Below are 18,811 nucleotides of genomic sequence, written 5' to 3'. Positions count from 1 at the left end.
GATAGTTTTTAAAGTCTATAGTTGCCGCTGCTAGCCTCTATGCACTCCTACAATGCCTGTACCTGCTGGAACAACGGCTGTTGTGCGACGTCTCCACACTGCTGGCACTAAACATATCATGTGTTGAGCAGAGTGTGTGAGCAGCACAGACCTTTGATGTAGTTCCAACTCCAAAACCCTCGGGTTCGTCAAAGTCAACTCCCTCAGTTGCTCAACCATGAGTGGCCATGGGTGGCAGACTTATGTGAAATCCCATCCCATCCATTGCACTGGACACGAAACATTAGCATGCGCTCAGCACAACTTCGGATATGGCAGCTGCGTTAAGCAGGGTGCAGGGTACAACACAGACCAGGCCCGAGCACCAGGAACAGGTGTTAGAAATACTGCAGCATCCGCCATTTCCTTCCAATTGTGGGGTTTTGGACCCGCCACCGACTTGTCTGGACCTAAGTGGGGATCATGAGACACAGTTGCCATCAGGGCAAGCTGTGGTCATGTGCGGTTTGCAGTAAGGGGCCAGTGCGCAATTGGAAGAGGAGTTGGTGGATGACGAGGCCACCGACCCCACATGGACAGGGGTGATGTCTAGGGGCTAAAGCAGTGTAGATGTAGAGGGAAGCTAAATCAACAAAAAACCTGGGTAGAAGCAAAGGCATAAACTGGGGTGATGTTTAGGGGCTAAAGCAGTGTAGATGTGGAGGGAAGCTAATTCAACAAAAAAAAAACAGGGTAGAAGCAAAGGCATAAACTGGGGTGATGTTTAGGGGCTAAAGCAGTGTAGATGTGGAGGGAAGCTAATTCAACAAAAAAAACAGGGTAGAAACAAAGGCATAAACTGGGGTGATGTTTAGGGGTGAAAGCAGTGTAGATGTGGAGGGAAGCTAAGCAGCAAAAACAGTGGGTAGAAGCAAAGGCATGCAAAACTCTACCCTGTTGGAAGACTTATTCCTAGGTCTGGAACACGTTAATGGCCCCCCTGGACAAATTACTGCCACTCAGGGGCCTAGTGTCACCAGGAGGGACAAGTATAGGTGCATGTTGTGGGAATACCTGGCCGACACCAGCTCTGTCCTCTCCGATCCCTCTGTGCTCTACAGCCTACACTTATTTTCTCATCTTTTTTTCTGCACTGCACATCTCTTGCCTGCTTCCTTTGGGATCTTACAAGTGGTGGTCCACTTCCAAAGATGGTAATTTCACTAGACAGTGTAACGGGAGTAGCTGAGGGATCGCTGTCTTAACCACTTTTTGGCACAAAATTAACTTCCAAAGCCAAATATGGTGCAAGTATATGATGCAAGGACACCTACACACCTATCTCTGACACATTGGGGAGTTCACCCTCATGCGCCCTTTTGGCCTGCACCATCATGCGCCTCTTCCCAGCCACTCCACATTTCCCAAGCTTTTCATTGCAGGCAGAAGTACAACACAACCCACCCCCATGCCCAAGCCTTTAACAGCCTCATCGATAAACTGCTGGCCCTGGAGATGTTGGTGTTTGTTTATGCTTCTGGAGACCCAGGCCTTCCGTCAGCAGATGGCAGCTGGGGCACCTCCCTATGCTGGGCCTAGCCGTTACTACTTCTCTTGGTGTGCTGTCCCTGCCTTGCGCCTGCATGTGTCCCATAACATCAGTCGGGCCCTTAGTTCCGCGCTTTGCTGCAAGGTCCACTTGACCACCGACACATGGACAAGCGCCTGTGGTCAGGGATGCTGCAGTGCTTATCTTTAATGACAGGCAGGGTGAATGTGGTGGAGTCTGGTCCCCGTGTGCAAACTGGGGTGGCCTATCTCCTCTCCCAGGCCAAAATTCATGGCAGGAGTAGACTGAAACCCTACGATGCTGCAACCTCCACCCCAGCTACTAGCGGAAAACACTGTAACACTGGCATGGGGAGATGTCAGCAGGCCGTGCTGAAACTGATCAGCTTGGGGGACAGACAGCACAGTGCCTCCGAGGTCAGGGATGCCATCCTGGCTGAGATGGCATTTTTTTTTCCCTGCTACACCTGGGGCCTGGCATTTTTGCGCCTGTGATAATGGCTGGAACCTGGTAGCAGATCTGGAGCTTGCCAGACTCAAACACGGTCCACGCATGGCCCACGTTTTTCAACTTGTTGGTGCCATGTTTCTTTGAAACCTACACCATTGTGCCTAATATACAGGTCAAAGTGGGGCCATTTTCGTAAGTGAGAACTAGCCTCTGCTAGGCAGAAAACATTCAGAGCACACTCCTCTCATCTTCGCACCGTTGGCTGGCGGAGGAAGACGAGGGGGTTGGAGTGGCATCTGATGTCCCTGTCCCACACGAGGCTAGAGGGTGCACTTCAGTGCATCCCATTGCTTCACCACAAATGGTGTGAAGGGGAGTGGAAAATGGAGGAAATGGAGAGTGACCCTTACAGTTGGGGCCAGCAAAGGCATGCCAAGTAACACACTGGCACACATGGCTGACTTCATCTTGGGTTGCTTTTCAACACATATTTCACATCATGAAGAACAAATAATACTGGATTTTTACAAGCCTCGAACCCCGGTCTAGGTCTAATGTCTGTTCCTTTCTTATATTAGGGGAGAGGGAAAAAAAATTACTTCAGTGATACGTTTAGCGTACATAGACTGACTATTAATGTGTATCCCACTTAGTGTTGTTAGGGTTACACACCGTCACAACCTGGCTAAAGCTTCTATAGCTGTTAATAAAGTCAACATAACTTTACGGTATCCAAAAAGACAGCTGGTACCAACAGAGAGCAAGACAAATGTCAACCAAAGCTGTGAGCTCTGAACACCCACAGTGACTTTGGTGTCATCATCATTATAAGGGAGCGGGTGGTAATAAATAACTTGGCAGTGCCTAAAACCCAAAAAGCTTATACAACTATATTTACATTAAGATACACAAATGACACTTTTCAGTAGCATGTCATGAGACAAGCTGATAAGCTCTTCCTTTGTGCAGTGCTATTTGAAAGTTAAACGCTGCCTTTATTTTAATTCTGGAGAAGGTGCAGACATTAGATGTAGAACATGTTGTCTTCATTGTCCAAATCCTCTATATAGGTAACGTGTTTTTCGGGCCGAGCTGTCTGGGAACGAGCTGGTGCAGCACTGACAACCTGGGTGAATATGGCAAGAGCCTGAGATGTAGGGTGAATGAATCCCCAAATTATTTGTGGAATTCCCAGTGAGACAATGGCACTATCTACCAGTAGCAAAAATTGTGGGTGCACGTAACCCCAATATATTCTTTGAATTCCCAGTGAGACAATGGCACTGTATAGCAGTAGCAAAAATTGTGGGTGCACGTAACCCCAATATATTCTTTGAATTCCCAGTGAGACAATGGCACTGTATAGCAGTAGCAAAAATTGTGGGTGCACGTAACCCCAATATATTCTTTGAATTCCCAGTGAGACAATGGCACTGTATAGCAGTAGCAAAAATTGTGGGTGCACGTAACCCCAATATATTCTTTGAATTCCCAGTGAGACAATGGCACTGTATAGCAGTAGCAAAAATTGTGGGTGCACGTAACCCCAATATATTCTTTGAATTCCCAGTGAGACAATGGCACTGTATAGCAGTAGCAAAAATTGTGGGTGCACGTAACCCCCATATATTCTTTGAATTCCCAGTCAGACAATGGCACTATATACCAGTAGCAAAAATTGTGGGTGCACGTAACCCCAATATATTCTTTGAATTACCAGTCAGAAACTGGCACTATATGGCAGTAGCAAGAAATGAGGGTATTTGTAACCCCAATATATTCTTTGAATTCCCAGTCAGACAATGGCACTATATACCAGTAGCAAAAATTGTGGGTGCACATAACCCCCATATATTCTTTGAATTCCCAGTGAGACAATGGCACTGTATACCAGTAGCAAAAATTGTGGGTGCACATAACCCCCATATATTCTTTGAATTCCCAGTGAGACAATGGCACTATATACCAGTAGCAAAAATTGTGGGTGCACGTAACCCCAATATATTCTTTGAATTCCCAGTCAGACAATGGCACTATATACCAGTAGCAAAAATTGTGGGTGCACATAACCCCCATATATTCTTTGAATTCCCAGTGAGACAATGGCACTATCTACCAGTAGCAAAAATTGTGGGTGCACGTAACCCCAATATATTCTTTGAATTCCCAGTGAGACAATGGCACTGTATAGCAGTAGCAAAAATTGTGGGTGCACGTAACCCCCATATATTCTTTGAATTCCCAGTCAGACAATGGCACTATATACCAGTAGCAAAAATTGTGGGTGCACATAACCCCAATATATTCTTTGAATTCCCAGTGAGACAATGGCACTGTATAGCAGTAGCAAAAATTGTGGGTGCCCATAACCCCCATATATTCTTTGAATTCCCAGTCAGACAATGGCACTATATACCAGTAGCAAAAATTGTGGGTGCACGTAACCCCAATATATTCTTTGAATTCCCAGTGAGACAATGGCACTGTATAGCAGTAGCAAAAATTGTGGGTGCACGTAACCCCCATATATTCTTTGAATTCCCAGTGAGACAATGGCACTATATACCAGTAGCAAAAATTGTGGGTGCACGTAACCCCAATATATTCTTTGAATTCCCAGTCAGACAATGGCACTATATACCAGTAGCAAAAATTGTGGGTGCACGTAACCCCAATATATTTTTTGAATTCCCAGTCAGACAATGGCACTATATACCAGTAGCAAAAATAGTGGGTGTATATAGCCCCAATTCTATTGCTAGGGGACTTGCATGGTATTTCTGAGGTGAAGGTGGGGGGGCACACCGTTGGAACGGGGATTTGGGGTGTATATATGGGGTATACGGGAATACACTGTCAGTGTGTTCCATTCAGGATCCTGGGAAAGCTGGGTTGCGGCGATTGAGCCCATCAGTGCCACGTTACACTGACAAGCTTCTCCCTGGAATTGAAGTTATATGTAAGCCCAATATATTCTTTGAATTCCCAGTGAGACAATGGCACTATATACAAGTAGCAAAAATTGTGGGTGCACGTAACCCCAATATATTCTTTGAATTCCCAGTGAGACAATGGCACTGTATAGCAGTAGCAAAAATTGTGGGTGCACGTAACCCCAATATATTCTTTGAATTCCCAGTGAGACAATGGCACTGTATACCAGTAGCAAAAATTGTGGGTGCACATAACCCCCATATATTCTTTGAATTCCCAGTCAGAAACTGGCACTATATACCAGTAGCAAAAATTGTGGGTGCACGTAACCCCAATATAGTCTTTGAATTACCAGTCAGAAACTGGCACTATATAGCAGTAGCAAAAATTGTGGGTGCACGTAACCCCCATATATTCTTTGAATTCCCAGTGAGACAATGGCACTATGTAGCAGTAGCAAAAATTGTGGGTGCACGTAACCCCCATATATTCTTTGAATTCCCAGTCAGACAATGGCACTATATACCAGTAGCAAAAATTGTGGGTGCACGTAACCCCAATATATTCTTTGAATTACCAGTCAGAAACTGGCACTATATGGCAGTAGCAAGAAATGAGGGTATTTGTAACCCCAATATATTCTTTGAATTCCCAGTCAGACAATGGCACTATATACCAGTAGCAAAAATTGTGGGTGCACATAACCCCAATATATTCTTTGAATTCCCAGTGAGACAATGGCACTGTATACCAGTAGCAAAAATTGTGGGTGCATATAACCCCCATATATTCTTTGAATTCCCAGTGAGACAATGGCACTATATACCAGTAGCAAAAATTGTGGGTGCACGTAACCCCCATATATTCTTTGAATTCCCAGTCAGACAATGGCACTGTATAGCAGTAGCAAAAATTGTGGGTGCACATAACCCCAATATATTCTTTGAATTCCCAGTGAGACAATGGCACTATATACCAGTAGCAAAAATTGTGGGTGCACGTAACCCCAATATATTCTTTGAATTCCCAGTCAGACAATGGCACTATATACCAGTAGCAAAAATTGTGGGTGCACATAACCCCCATATATTCTTTGAATTCCCAGTGAGACAATGGCACTATCTACCAGTAGCAAAAATTGTGGGTGCACGTAACCCCAATATATTCTTTGAATTCCCAGTCAGACAATGGCACTGTATAGCAGTAGCAAAAATTGTGGGTGCACGTAACCCCCATATATTCTTTGAATTCCCAGTCAGACAATGGCACTATATACCAGTAGCAAAAATTGTGGGTGCACATAACCCCAATATATTCTTTGAATTCCCAGTGAGACAATGGCACTGTATAGCAGTAGCAAAAATTGTGGGTGCACATAACCCCCATATATTCTTTGAATTCCCAGTGAGACAATGGCACTATATAGCAGTAGCAAAAATTGTGGGTGCACGTAACCCCCATATATTCTTTGAATTCCCAGTGAGACAATGGCACTATATAGCAGTAGCAAAAATTGTGGGTGCACGTAACCCCCATATATTCTTTGAATTCCCAGTCAGACAATGGCACTATATACCAGTAGCAAAAATTGTGGGTGCACGTAACCCCAATATATTCTTTGAATTACCAGTCAGAAACTGGCACTATATGGCAGTAGCAAGAAATGAGGGTATTTGTAACCCCAATATATTCTTTGAATTCCCAGTCAGACAATGGCACTATATTCCAGTAGCAAAAAATTGTGGGTGCACATAACCCCAATATATTCTTTGAATTCCCAGTGAGACAATGGCACTGTATACCAGTAGCAAAAATTGTGGGTGCACATAACCCCCATATATTCTTTGAATTCCCAGTGAGACAATGGCACTATATACCAGTAGCAAAAATTGTGGGTGCACGTAACCCCCATATATTCTTTGAATTCCCAGTCAGACAATGGCACTATATAGCAGTAGCAAAAATTGTGGGTGCACATAACCCCAATATATTCTTTGAATTCCCAGTGAGACAATGGCACTATATACCAGTAGCAAAAATTGTGGGTGCACGTAACCCCAATATATTCTTTGAATTCCCAGTCAGACAATGGCACTATATACCAGTAGCAAAAATTGTGGGTGCACATAACCCCCATATATTCTTTGAATTCCCAGTGAGACAATGGCACTATATACCAGTAGCAAAAATTGTGGGTGCACGTATCCCCAATATATTCTTTGAATTCCCAGTGAGACAATGGCACTGTATAGCAGTAGCAAAAAATTGTGGGTGCACGTAACCCCCATATATTCTTTGAATTCCCAGTCAGACAATGGCACTATATACCAGTAGCAAAAATTGTGGGTGCACATAACCCCAATATATTCTTTGAATTCCCAGTGAGACAGTGGCACTGTATAGCAGTAGCAAAAATTGTGGGTGCACATAACCCCCATATATTCTTTGAATTCCCAGTCAGACAATGGCACTATATACCAGTAGCAAAAATTGTGGGTGCACGTAACCCCAATATATTCTTTGAATTCCCAGTGAGACAATGGCACTGTATAGCAGTAGCAAAAATTGTGGGTGCACATAACCCCCATATATTCTTTGAATTCCCAGTCAGACAATGGCACTATATACCAGTAGTAAAAATTGTGGGTGCACGTAACCCCAATATATTCTTTGATTTCCCAGTGAGACAATGGCACTATCTACCAGTAGCAAAAATTGTGGGTGCACGTAACCCCAATATATTCTTTGAATTCCCAGTCAGACAATGGCACTATATACCAGTAGCAAAAATTGTGGGTGCACATAACCCCCATATATTCTTTGAATTCCAAGTGAGACAATGGCACTGTATAGCAGTAGCAAAAATTGTGGGTGCACGTAACCCCCATATATTCTTTGAATTCCCAGTCAGACAATGGCACTATATACCAGTAGCAAAAATTGTGGGTGCACATAACCCCAATATATTCTTTGAATTCCCAGTGAGACAATGGCACTGTATAGCAGTAGCAAAAATTGTGGGTGCACATAACCCCCATATATTCTTTGAATTCCCAGTCAGACAATGGCACTATATACCAGTAGCAAAAATTGTGGGTGCACGTAACCCCAATATATTCTTTGAATTCCCAGTGAGACAATGGCACTGTATAGCAGTAGCAAAAATTGTGGGTGCACGTAACCCCCATATATTCTTTGAATTCCCAGTCAGACAATGGCACTATATACCAGTAGCAAAAATTGTGGGTGCACGTAACCCCAATATATTCTTTGAATTCCCAGTCAGACAATGGCACTATATACCAGTAGCAAAAATTGTGGGTGTATATAGCCCCAATTCTTTTGCTAGGGGACTTGCAGGGTATTTCTGAGGTGAAGGTGGGGGGGCACACCGTTGGAACCGGGATTTGGGGTGTATATATGGGGTATACGGGAATACACTGTCAGTGTGTTCCATTCAGGATCCTGGGAAAGCTGGGTTGCGGCGATTGAGCCCGTCAGTGCCACGTTACACTGACAAGCTTCTCCCTGGAATTGAAGTTATATGTAACCCCAATATATTCTTTGAATTCCCAGTGAGACAATGGCACTATATACAAGTAGCAAAAATAGTGGGTGTATATAGCCCCAATTCTATTGCTAGGGGACTTGCAGGGTATTTCTGGGGTGAAGGTGGGGGGGCACACCGTTGGAACGGGTATCGGGGGTATATATCGGGTATACGGGAATACACTGTCAGTGTATTCCATTCAGGATGCTGGGAAAGCTGGGTTGCGGCGATTGAGCCCGTCAGTGCCACGTTACACTGACAAGCTTCTCCCTGGAATTTAGCTCTTATAAGAGCTGTTGGTTGTCTTCTCCTTCCTATCCTAGCCTGTCCCTGCCTACCCAGAATCTAAGCCCTAGCTAACTGGACGGAAACCTCCGTCCCCGGTGAATTGCAAGCTCAGAATGACGCGAAGCTGGGCGTCGCTGTTCTTTTAAATTAGAGGTCACATGTTTTCGGCAGCCAATGGGTTTTGCCTACTTTTTTCAACGTCACCGGTGTCGTAGTTCCTGTCCCACCTACCCTGCGCTGTTATTGGAGCAAAAAAGGCGCCAGGGAAGGTGGGAGGGAAATCGAGTAATGGCGCACTTTACCACGCGGTGTTCGATTCGATTCGAACATGCCGAACAGCCTAATATCCGATCGAACATGAGTTCGATAGAACACTGTTCGCTCATCTCTAATAGGAACCCAACCAGCACGCACACATGTCTCTCTAACAGTAGGATGGCAAAATACACTTTAAGGGTGCATGCACACTACGTAACGCCGGGCGTGTATGAGAGCCGTACACGCCGGCATTACGGCAGACTGCCGAACACTTCCCATTCACTTCAATGGGAGCGCTCGTAAACGCCGCTGTTACAAGCGCTCCCATTGAAGTGAATGGGAAGTGTTCGGCAGTCTGCCGTAATGCCGGCGTGTACGGCTCTCATACACGCCCGGCGTTACGTAGTGTGCATGCACCCTAAAAGGCAATGGATCTGTAAAACAAAAGGAGCTAACATTAATGTGAATTCTTTAGCACAGAAAGGTTCAAAAAACAAACAGCAAACACAATGCGGTAAAAATAGAAAAACCCTAACAAGTTACAGAACTTCTGATCCCATGGAGCTTGGAAAGAATCTAAGATGGCAGCCACCCAGCTCAGCTGGCTTCACAGCTGTGACAAAGTTTCTCCCATTCAATTTTTATAACGTTAGGCCTTATGCTTCAGAGCCGCCCTTCTGGTTCATTATTAGAATCCTCTGTCGGTCACTGGAGATGGGAGTCTCATAAATATTAATTGTTCCTGTTCAATACTCCCCCCATTTGGTGTGGTGGTTGACATGTTTATCTGTCCATCTAGTCAACCTGGAAATTTGTGTGTGCCAGACCCTAGGACTCCCTCCCCCTTCACTTCATCTGGAATAAGTCTGGGTTTGTCTCTACCACTGTTATACTGTATTAGCCCCATATCTCAGACTCAAAGTGACAAAACCACAGGGATCCTCCTTAGTGACCACAATATAATAGTAATATATTCATCTTTGATATGTCATAATCACCTCATATACATATACCTACAAATACATACAAATCCATAATACAATTTCACTGATAAGTATATACAGGCAGGGGCCACACGGTGGCTCAGTGGTCAGCATTGCAGCACTGGAGTCCTGGTGTTCAAATCCCGCCAAGGGCATAAAACCATCTGCAAGGAGTTTGTATGTTCTCCCCGTGTTTACATGGATTTCCATCCCATATTACAAAGACATACTGACAGGAAAATGTACATTGTGAGCTCTATATGGGCTCACAATCTACATTTAAAACAAAAAATAAAAAAAAAGTATATACAGGTGGGGCTTTCATTATTTATCCTTTACAGTAGCTCAGGAACAGACTAATCTAATAATGCTGAATGAAGGGATTGAAGCCCACGAGAAGAGATACCTATTAGAGATGAGCGAACACTAAAATGTTCGAGGTTCGAAATTCGATTCGAACAGCCGCTCACTGTTCGAGTGTTCGAATGGGTTTCGAACCCCATTATAGTCTATGGGGAACATAAACTCGTTAAGGGGGAAACCCAAATTCGTGTCTGGAGGGTCACCAAGTCCACTATGACACCCCAGGAAATGATACTAACACCCTGGAATGACACTGGGACAGCAGGGGAAGCATGTCTGGGGGCATAAAAGTCACTTTATTTCATGGAAATCCTTGTCAGTTTGCGATTTTCGCAAGCTAACTTTTCCCCATAGAAATGCATTGGCCAGTGCTGATTGGCCAGAGTACGGAACTCGACCAATCAGCGCTGGCTCTGCTGGAGGAGGCGGAGTCTAAGATCGCTCCACACCAGTCTCCATTCAGGTCCGACCTTAGACTCCGCCTCCTCCAGCAGAGCCAGCGCTGATTGGCCGAATTCCGTACTCTGGCCAATCAGCGCTGGCCAATGCATTCTATTAGCCCAATGAAGTAGAGCTGAATGTGTGTGCTAAGCACACACATTCAGCACTGCTTCATCACGCCAATACAATGCATTAGCCAGTGCTGATTGGCCAGAGTACGGAATTCGGCCAATCAGCGCTGGCCAATGCATTCTATTAGCCCGATGAAGTAGAGCTGAATGTGTGTGCTAAGCACACACATTCAGCACTGCTTCATCGGGCTAATAGAATGCATTGGCCAGCGCTGATTGGCCGAATTCCGTACTCTGGCCAATCAGCACTGGCCAATGCATTCTATTAGCCCGATGAAGTAGAGCTGAATGTGTGTGCTAAGCACACACATTCAGCTCTACTTCATCGGGCTAATAGAATGCATTGGCCAGCGCTGATTGGCCGAATTCCGTACTCTGGCCAATCAGCACTGGCTAATGCAAAGTAGGACATGGAGGATTTTGTGTCTGTTAAAAAATAAAAGGTTTCACCATCGCTCACAGGCGCTCACGGGCGAACACTGTCTGCCGGGTTTCTGTCTCCTGTCGGCAGGAGGCGGAAAGATGAAAGAGGAGACCAGGGCGCAAATGTGAACCCGTCCTCACATGTTATTTTTGCTACATAGTAAATCCTGCAAAAACAAAACCCATTAAAAATGCTGCTTGTAAAATGCAGTTTTTTTTTCCAGCCCATCCTGATTTTTTTTCCCCCAGCATCACAGCACATAGAGTACTGAATGGTACCATTACTATGTACCATTTATCATGTAAAAGGTAAGTCTTCATAAAGCTCTGTGAACTGAAAAATTAAAAAAATTATGGTTTTTGGAAGTCGGAGAGTAAAAAAACTAAATTGCAAAAATGAAAAAATGGCTGCAGTGGGAGGGGCTTAACAAGGAGAATGGTATCACCCATTTATTAATTCATTTCTAAATATTTTAACGGAATTATTGAGGAAATCAATGTTATGATGTTTCAAGATTGTTATATTTTGGGGAATACTAGTATTTACAAAAACAGAGGTGTCAGGAGAGGAGCTGGATCCTTTACGTAGACCCGGTGATGTAGTGCAAACGTTTCTCTCCTGTAGCTAAAATCCAAACTAATTATTCAGGCAATAGATTTCCTGGCTTCAGGGAAAGTATGTTGTGGGCAGCTGGGATGGCAGTAACAAGCTCTAGGACATGCTTATCTTCAGTCACCGCTCTGAGGAAGGTTAGGATGACTATACGTCCAAGCATCTGCTCTCCTCCATCACTTATCTCTTCCTTTCCATCCATCTACTGTAATAAGTCACAAAGGTCTGATGCGACAGCCCAGTGTTTTATGTCACTTGTTTTCTGATCACTGGCTGTCCAGAAGCAATATCTGTTTGGCCATGGTCACAAAATGAGATTGTGTCATTAGAGCAAAATGACAAAAAATAAAACATACTATATTAAACATACAATATTAAAGAAGCAAAAATAGAACGCAATCTACTTAGAGGACTGTTTGAAGAATTTAGCTATTCATCCAATTGCGACCATATATTGATTGCATGAAACATAACTAGGAACATATGTTGATTTGAAGTAAAATGCCATATAATATAACATTTTAGACACAGTTTCCGAACTTACCCTTATGTGAAAAGAAAGTAAAGGGAAAACTAATGAAAGCCAGAATTCTAATACTGACAAAATGCAACAATCTTTTCACAAATAAAAACAGCTAAGAAATCAATGAGCTTAGATCTATCTATAGATATATTTAGTTTCAATGTCAGTTTGCATTTCTGCTCAGTATATAGTTTAGAAAGCTAATCTGTATGATTTTGTTGTACAGTAGCTGTATGATGGCTGTTTTTGTAGTATGTTTCAGTTGTTGTTAGTACTATATTGAAGTACACATAACTTGGCAAAGGCAGATAGTAAAGGCAGGCCTTTGTTGGGACCCACTTGCCATAGCAAACATTGCAGAGTACAAATAGCCATTCTTCTGTCAAACAGCATAGAAGCTGCAGTTGCTACATCAACGTTCTTCTCAATATGGCAGCCTGACTGTATATTACAACCATGGTCCTGCTGCTAACCATACAAGGACAGTGACATTTTCCACCAGAATGAGGTCATAGTACAGCACAGGTCCCTGGCATAGCGTTATTCTCAATATGGCAGCCTGACTGTATATTACAACCATAGTCCTGCTGCTAACTGTACAAGAACAGTGGCAGTTTCCACCAGAATGAGGTCATAGTACAGCACAGGTCTCCGGCAGACCTTACCTGGGTTACACAATTATAACACAGGTTATTAAGAAATTACACAACAAGCAATAAGTTTCTACTCTCCTCTATTTCTGACTCTAGGCCACTTTCTCTTATTCTTGAGACGAGAGATAGACTCAGCCAGTGCCTGCCTTTGATGACATAGCTGACATATTATGTAAAAATAACAGTATTATTAATATTATTAGCTATGTACATATCTGACTTTATTAACGTGTTTCCCTGTTAATCTAAGTGTCGCCTACCAAGCATGCTGAGATGCAGGCAGTATCATTTCTGTGCCCCTGTCCAATTCACAGATCTTTCCCATTTCACAGCCACGCAGGGCATGTATCACTGCCAGGAATCTAGATATGATTAATCTCCTGGATCCCCACAGATATGTTGGATGACATACCAAGGATTGGCAGCTTGTTTTCTAAAACTTATTTCACTGCTAGGCCGCTGTACATTAAACATTTACACGGTCATTGGGTATGAGTGTTAAATTATTCAAAGCATTTTCTAAGCTTTTCCACAGAAGTAATGGAGCAAATGGTGTAGGCTGTAAAATGCTTCTATTTAAAGCAGTATTGAAAGAGGAAATCCGTAGCATGAAGGTTGAGCCTAAATCGTTTCATATTTTTTATGAGCAGAAATTAAGCTTCATCTATTCTACAAATTAGTTGAGGCAAATTTCATATATAATCTCTTAGCAACAAGACACTGGCCTTTAAATAGAATTCTTATTTCTTTTCACAGACATCCTGCAATCCTGAAGACTTTCACAACATGTAACCTTCTAGGCAACATAAGCAACATTTCATTTACATATCAATAATTCATAGACAATTGTTTACAATTGGTGCCAATCGTCACACTGTATATTATGTGAATTCAGCAGTGATGTTTATTTCATTGGAGATGCCTTTACCTTTAACACAACATTCACACTGTGTAGTGCACACCATGTTGTGTTATATATGGTGGGATTAATTCCTGTCTAAGGGTGCATGCACACTGAGTAACGCCGGGCGTGTATGAGAGCCGTACACGCCGGCATTACGGCAGACTGCCGAACACTTCCCATTCACTTCAATGGGAGCGCTCGTAACAGCGGCGTTTACGAGCACTCCCATTGAAGTGAATGGGAAGTGTTCGGCAGCCCTGCTGTAACGCCGGCGTGTACGGCTCTCATACACGCCCGGCGTTACGTAGTGTGAATGCACCCTTAAAGTAGTGCTCCCACAAAAATAATTTTCATATTGGTTGCCATATTTGTGAGCAATCCACATCCTCCTGGTCCTCAGCTGTGTCACATGACCACGAAGTGTCTTATGTGTGAACAGAACAATGTGGCAGACTTACTATTGAAAAGCTCCAGATTTCCTATGCAATATGCAGAAAAAACTGCTGCAGGATTTTCTTAGAGTTTTCCTCTGCGGATTTTTCTCTCTATTATATCTATGGTGAAAATGCCAGCATTTCCGTGGATATAATTGATGTGCTGCGATTTACAAAACCGCAACGGTTTTTAAATTTGCAGCATTTCTGCTGTGGATATTTTTCTGCAATGTATGGATGGGATTAGACAGAATCCCATCCACTTTGCAGGTACTGTAAAATGAAACATTTTTTGCCACGGCCTTTCCACTGTGGCCAAAATACAGCGTTTTGGCAATGTGGGGTCCTGACCTCATACAACTTTTATTAAGAGTTTTAGAAACTTTCTTACATTTTCTGTTCCTTCTTCAACAATTGGACAATGATCATATTAGAAAAGGGGGATTACTTTTTTCAGGGATAGAGCATGGAGTTAAGACATTCAAAATCAGAATACAAAAATTTAGCGACTTTTTTTGTCTAAAACTAAGCCAACTAATGGTAGTAACCTTAGGCTACAACAATGTACACCGGATTTATCATTCAGCATTAGACACTTTGATAAATCTGGTGCAGTTTAATTGTCTAGCCTAAAGTTTCCCTGTCTTCTTTTAAGGCTAATACCTCACATAGTGGGCCGCAGCAAAAAAGCGTAGTGGGAAAAACCACGGCGGCATCGCATCCCAGTTTTTCCCTAAGCGCTTTTTAAACAAACCTCTCTAAAATGCTTTGATGTGATACTGTACATCACGTCACTGAAAGAGACATAAATCATATCACTGAGAAAAGGCCACATTTACCTCAGGTTAGTTACCAGTTACGAGATATTGCAAGGTTAACAACCACAATATATTAGTAGATGTTTAGGCAAAATATTTATATAGGCACTGGACAGCCTGTCTTATCTAAAAGTATGGGTATCACTAATAGGCTTATCATATGACTGGCACCTTATATAAGCTTACTTTGTTTGCATGTAGAATAATATGGTATCCACCCCGCTCATGGAATGAACATTTACTTTATCAGTATTCTGCAAAAAAGCTATTTATGACTAGTATTCATATCTGATGTATTAATGGGTATTTTATTGTACAGATAGTATAAGTTAAGTTACTCTATCACTGCTACTACATAATGATCCTCTCTTGACTACACAGAAGTCAATAGAAATATTTTAGTTCTCTACTTGTCAGAACCTCATAGTAACAAAATTGTAATTCTGTATGTAACATACAATGCATATTACATTAAACTACTACAGTGCTTCTGGAAAATAATTCATACAAAATTACAAAAGGAATGTATCACCAATTTTTCTTTTATTTATTAAAACCAAATAGTGAAATAAATCACTTTTTTCTAATATGGTTATTTTCTGACTATAGATTTTTTTTTTTTTGAGGTATTGACTTGGAAAATGTAGATCAACAGAAAATCTTAAAAAATATGTAGATTGTTTTCAGTGACACATTCCTTTTGAACTGAGCTTATTTAGGAATTTTCTCCACTTTTTAACACTTATGTTCAGTAAAATAAACAATTATATAACCAATATGACTAAATGATGATATTTTTATTGTATTTCTTTTTTGTGTTTGTCAGTTTTTAAAGTTATTTTAGTTTGATATGACAGTCTCTACAGTCATTCAGATAAATGTCAAAAATAAGAAATGAGATTAACGATTTACATTTGATGCTCTGAAAGGCAAGAAGCTTGATGCACATTCTAGCAATATGTGTAATCTTTGCATCTATCATACTTGTCAGAAGCCTTCAAATACTCAGCACATTTCCACTTCATGGAATTTGTCAGCATTTTAGGACTTGTAACTGAACTGCTCATTGTAATGGAACATTGTACATTGGGACAATGATGACAGCATTTATTCTTCAATTTTCTTACGGGAGATGTTTTATCCTTCAGAGACATTTTTTCTTTTCTGCTGGCTATGCCAAAACTAGGACTTGGTAGCTTATTATCTGTCTAAGAAGCTGAAAGAGAATGTGTCCCCAGAAAATGACCTATTTTTTTTAAATTAAGTTTCATGTTAAACATATTTTTAAAGAATTTTTGGTGATATTTTTAAACATTTTGTATGTTATTACCTATATCTTAAATAATTCCTAAAAATCATCATAAATTTTTACACCTCACCTGGCCTCCACCTATTATACCCTGGGGTCTGTATTTGCCTTAGACAGCTAGAAATTAGATTGATAGCTTCCTAATAGCCTGAACCTTCAGGTTCCATGTTGCTGAATTGCAGTTTTTTATTGCAACGTTTGCTGTGTTTTTCTTTAGCCAAAGCCAGGAGTGGATTGAGCAAAATATAGAAGTATACGTACTTTGTATATATTTCCCATTCCTTTAGTATCTGTTCCTTTTGGAATAGAAATACTAATTTGGCAATTAAATCCGCATCATGATAGTAGACTTTTTAACTGAGTCATGCATGATGTTAAGGATGCTGCCCTTTAGAGGGCGGCATACAGATTGCATTGTTCTCCTAATTACATCCTGGAGAATAGATTTCCATATTTTTTACCCATACCTTTAGTAGTCACTCTTAGTTTTGTGGGGTCTCAGCCTTAGGGTGCATTCAGATGATGTACCGCGGCACTGATTCTTGCACGATAACTCGCGTAAGAATCAGAGCTACAAAACAGAATCCCATTGACTTCAATGGGTTCCGTTTAGCGCGCGTAACACATTGAAATCATTGGGAGGCTTTTTATGGCAGTCACAAACCTGCAAGATTTTTTGCCTGCATCAGGCCCATTAACCGGTTAAGGACCAGGCCCAAAAGTATGTTAAAGACCAGGCCTCTTTTTTCAAAACTGACATGTGTCACTTTAAATGGCAATAACTTTGAGACGCTTTAACTTACACAAATGAATTTGAGATTGTTTTCTTGTAACACATTATACTTCATGTTAGTGGTAAACACTAATCAATATTTTTGCATTTATTTATAAAAAAACTAGGAAATTTGATGGAAATTTGAAAAAAATTGCAATTTTCAAAATGTGAAATTATCTGCTTTTCAGGCAGATAGTCATACCATCCAAATACATGCATAAATATTATCTCCCATATCTCTGCTTTATATTGGCATCATATTTTGATTGTCTTTTAATTTATTTTGGACGTCACAAGGCTTACAAGTGTAACAGCAATTTTCCAGATTTACAAGAAAATTCTCCAAACCAATTTTTTAGGGACCACTTCAGTTCTGAAAGTAATTATAAAGGCCTGTATAATAGAAACCCCCATAAATTACCCCATTTTCAAAACTGCACCCCTCAAATTATTCAAAACAGCATTTGGGATGTTTGTTAACCCTTTAAGCATTTCATAAGAATAAAAATAATATGGCAGTGAAATTTAGACATTTCATTTTTTTTCACTAATACATTCATTTAGACCCAAAATTAACACATTCACAAAGGGTTGAAGGAGAAAATGCATCTGACAGTTTATTGTGCAATTTCTCACGTGCACAGAAATACCCCACATGTGGGTGTAAACTGATTTTTGGGCACACGGCAGTGCATGGAAGGGAAGGAGCGACACTGGGTGTTTGAACAGCAGATTTTGCTGGAATAATTTTCAGCGCCATGCCTTATTTGCAGAGACCCTAGAGTACCAAAACAATGGAAACCCCCCAAAAGTGACCCCATTTTAGAATCCACACCCCTCACAGAATTCATCAAGGGGTATAGTCAGCATTTAGACCCTACAGTTGTTTCACAGATTTTACTAACATTGGGATGTGTAAATGAAAAATTACTAAAATGTCACTTTATCTCCAAAGTTTTCATTTTCACAAGGGGTTAAAGGAGTAAAAGCCCCCCACAGTTTGTTAAACAATTTCTCCTGAACACGGCAATACCCCATATGTGGCTATAATCTGCTGTATGGGAACATGGCGGGGCTCAGAATGGAAGGAGCGCTATTTGGCTTTTGGATGGCAGATTTTGCTGGAATAATTTTAGGTGCCATGTCGCATTAGCAGAGCCCCTAGAGTACCAATACAGTGGAAACCCCCTAAAAGTGACCCCATTTGGGAAACTATACCCCCCACAGAACATATTAAAGGGTAGAGTGAGCATTTTGACCCTACAGCTGTTTCACAGATTTTATTAACATTGGGCCATGAAAATGAAAAATTACTTTTTTTCCAACAAACTGTCAATTTAGCCCCAAATTTTTAATTTTCACAAGAGGATAAAGGAGAAAAAGCTCCATAAAGTTCGTTACACAAATTCTGC

At 41.6% G+C, this 18,811-nt stretch overlaps 1 protein-coding gene across 4 annotated transcripts in view; it reads right to left on the bottom strand.

Annotated features, from left to right (window-relative positions):
* The window catches only part of NRG1 (neuregulin 1), a 585,159-nt gene that overhangs the window by 431,852 nt on the left and 134,496 nt on the right, over positions 1-18,811 (bottom strand). The window lies entirely within an intron of this gene.

The sequence above is a fragment of the Leptodactylus fuscus genome, chromosome 1, assembly GCF_031893055.1.
Source record: "Leptodactylus fuscus isolate aLepFus1 chromosome 1, aLepFus1.hap2, whole genome shotgun sequence".
Taxonomy (NCBI): domain Eukaryota; kingdom Metazoa; phylum Chordata; class Amphibia; order Anura; family Leptodactylidae; genus Leptodactylus; species Leptodactylus fuscus.
This window is presented reverse-complemented; position numbering and strand designations above follow the sequence as displayed.